At 46.9% G+C, this 3,761-nt stretch overlaps 1 non-coding gene across 1 annotated transcript; it reads left to right on the plus strand.

Moving 5' to 3' along the window:
- The first annotated feature begins 1,119 nt into the window (after positions 1–1,119).
- On the plus strand, positions 1,120–1,192 carry TRNAS-GCU (transfer RNA serine (anticodon GCU)). Its single transcript has one exon. It is a non-coding gene; the product is annotated as a tRNA-Ser (tRNA).
- Positions 1,193–3,761: the final 2,569 nt, after the last annotated feature.

Consider the following 3,761-nt stretch of genomic DNA (forward strand, 5'->3'; position numbering starts at 1 on the left):
AAAGTAAGTTAAGTAATATCTGTCCTTCGCCGGTCGTATGTCGGAGTTTAGTTTATTCGTACACTTCTTGAAGCGCTGGAAAACTAGAACATCTCTGGTGTCAATAAATAGGTGATATAATTTGTGCTTTTCTTTAACACGCGTGCAAAATTCGCGTAAAAATTTTATGGAGGCAAAACGCTAAGGCGCCCGTGTGCTGTGCGATGTCAGTGCACGTTAAAGATCCCCAGGTGGTCGAAATTATTCCGGAGCCCTCCACTACGGCACCTCTCTCTTCCTTTCTTCTTTCACTCCCTCCTTTATCCCTTTCCTTACGGCGCGGTTCAGTTGTCCAACGATATGAGACAGATACTGGACCATTTATTTTCCCCGAAAAACAATTACTATTATTATTATCCACGGGTTCCTTATCGTCTTAGATATCCTCCTTAACTTTGGAGTAAAACGCATGTTATAAATATGAGTGAACTTGCCAATAAATAACTCATAAGCGCTCTCCGCACAACTTACTCAAAATATTTGTCCAGTCAACACCTAGAACCTTTGAACAAAATCTTTCTAAAGAACCTTCTGTTACATGTTTGTATGTAACTTTCTCACTAGGATCACGCTTCGGAATCTCCTTCTTGCAAAATAAATACCCATATGGTCACTGATGTCTCAGCATGCAATTCCGGACTGGATGAGTGAGGAGTCAATGTTAGTTAAGAATAGACCAATGCATGGTTGAGAGGCGGGCGTTATACGGCTCGGAATACGCAGCCTTGGTGATGGACAGAGAAGGAAATGCTACACAAACTACATGAACGCACAGGTCACTGGAACCGCCAATGGACTCGTTTCAACTCGCTTGTCTGCACTTGTGCTCACTTCGGCACAGCGAATAGGCCTCATGTCGCCGTACTTTCCTGAATGCAAAAAGGGGGAGAAGCCTTCGACGTTACTCGACGGGGGTCGGTAAACGAGGGTCATAATAACACCACTAGATTCAGCAAAAAGCATCTCATAATCACAGTGAAAAATGGAAAATGTCTCAAGGAAGACAAATGAGATGCCTTCACGAAAATACAGATACCTCCACCCTTTCTGTTATCCCTGATTAAGGACAAATGAAAGAGCCGCCGCGGTGGCTCAGTGGTTATGGCGCTCGGCTGCTGCCCGAAAGACGCTGGTTCGATCCCGGCCGCGGCGGTCGAATTTCGATGGAGGCGAAATTCTAGAGGCCCGTGTGCTGTGCGATGTCAGTGCACGTTCAAGAACCCCAGGTGGTCGAAATTTCCGGAGCCCTTCACTACGGCGCCTCTCATAGCCTGAGTCGCTTTGGGACGTTAAACCCCCATAAATCAAACCAAACAAATGAAATAATTTTTCAAACTGAACATCATATTCATGGACAAGTGAGCGGAGTAAGTTCCACCGTCGTTTCCTGTGATTCTAAAACTTGTGATTAAACAAACAGGGAAAATATTTCACTTGGATTGCACAGCAAACCCTCTACTGTTCTATTAAGTTCATCCCTTCATACTACCTGTGGTTTTGCGCAGGCGTCTCGCGATCCATACTGCCAAAAGTTATCGATGCTAAGAATAAGAGTTCACTGAATTAGCGCTCACGCGCTGATATCTCAATCATGGCTCTCGACATGTGTTGCAGTAGCCTTAATCTTGGACAGGTCTGCGTCGCATGTGATGCGCAAAATTGGTTCTCCTAGGTCCGTTCCGTTATTCCGTCATGTGAAGCGATAATCCATTTGCTGTGTCCTTGTGTGTGTCACCCATAAAAAGCGCTCATTTTGTTGGGTGAAGTTGTCGCAGAAGCGGACAAATGACTAGGTTTCACGTCGTCCTTTAGGCTTTTCCTGCCAGTTTTCTTTTGTTTTCCTTGAAACAAACCGCACTAGAATGGGAGCTTCCTGTCCCTCCATTGCGTAGAGACACTGAACGCCGTCAGTATATCGTTCGACAAATGAACAAACGCGCATAGAAGCACCCAGCTAGTTAATCTTAGATACGAGATTTAGATTTTCTTGAGATTTAATTTCCTGGAGCTTGAGGTTCTGCCTTCGAGGGTACGGCTCTGGGTTAGTGACTCGGTCCTTGAAGTCTGTTATCACATTCTCGCTACTCGAGTTCACTACTGTTGCAAGGCGCGTTTACAAGTTCACGGTCCTGCTTGGTGGTGCGCTCCCAGACCTCGTCGTACTTTTCCGAAATGTGTTCGGCACCTTGCACATCAAGTACTATTTTCTTTAGCTCAGGAAGTGCATTCATCTTTTCGACTAACGGCACCAGAAGACAGTTTCTTTTGCATATCCGTCACTATGGCCATTAATCCGTGCTTAGATGATTCAGCCAGATGGACTGCCATTCGCTGGGCCACGGGTCTTGATTACGAGAGGACTGACCAATACGTTGTCCTGCCACTGCACATGTTCTAGATTTCCAATCTGCAATGTTGCCATCTGTTTTCCTGTATTTTAAAATTTTGGTTGCTAGACCTGCATACTCTAAAAACGGATCGTCGGCAGGGATAGCAACACGGCATGAAAGACCGGGGTGAGACTCACAAAGAGCGTCGCGGATAGACATTGCTATTACTAAACAGTTTCCGCCGGCAGCAGCAGCAGATATAAAAGAGCAAAGCGGAACAGAAAGGCGAACTAGAAGGAAAGCGTCAGGCACCTTCCAGAAGTAGAGCCGCCGAGATTCTGCTGCTGGACGTGCCGCATGCAGCTCGCAGAAAGTGTTTCAAACTGACAAGGACGGCAGAGACTTCGGCTGTGCGTGGTAATTAATGGCGACGCTGATAGTTTAGTACTACGTGAGCACAGCTTGCTTTGGCCCGGAGCGCTGATTAACGATGTTCGTGCGTGCATGCTAATTTTCTTATTTCTGCAACTTACGAAACAACGAATCGGCGTGGTGCAGAATGTCGCGTCGCTTATACCTCGCTAGTCAAGACGAATGCCTCGAAGCAAGCATGGGTTACCTTCATCACGCAAATGTATTGTCGTAAAATGTTATTGCTGAGGCGTCGATTTCAAACCACAACCATTTACCGCACAGAAAACAACACCCCATACCATTGATCCGGAGTGAGTGAGCCTTCCAGAAAATCAGTCGGTGGCATATTCTGTAGTGAACACAGAGTTAGGCAGTAGCCACCGAAAGCCGCCGCGGTGGCCGAGTGGTTATGGCGCTCGGCTGCTGGCCCGAAAGACGCGGGTTCGATCCCGGCCGCGCCGGTCGAATTTTGATGGAGGCGAAATTCTAGAGGCCCGTGTGCTGTGCGATGTCAGTGCACGTTAAAGAACCCCAGGTGGTCGAAATTTCCGGAGCCCTTCACTACGGCGTCCCTCATAGCCTGAGTCGTTTTGAGACGTTAAACCCCCATAGACTAAAGTAGCCACCGAGGAGGCTGCTTTTGGAGATGAAATTTGTCAGGGCTTCAGAAATATTCACTCGAATTAAAATTTATAATTGAAAAGAATTGGTTTGAGTGTACAACAGCATAATCTTACCGGTACTCACCTACGGGGCAGAAACGTGGAGGCTAACGAAAAGAGTTCAGCTTAAGTTAAGGACAGCGCAGCGAGCCATGGAAAGAAAAATGATAGGTGTAACGTTAAGGGACCGGAAGCGGGCAGAGTGGGTGAGGGAACAAACACGGGTTAATGACATCCTAGTCGAAATCAAGAGAAAGAAATGGGCTTGGGCAGGGCACGTAATGCGAAGGCATGATAACCTCTCGTCCTTAAGGGT

Source organism: Amblyomma americanum, chromosome 3 (assembly GCF_052857255.1).
Source record: "Amblyomma americanum isolate KBUSLIRL-KWMA chromosome 3, ASM5285725v1, whole genome shotgun sequence".
Classification (NCBI taxonomy): Eukaryota; Metazoa; Arthropoda; class Arachnida; order Ixodida; family Ixodidae; genus Amblyomma; species Amblyomma americanum.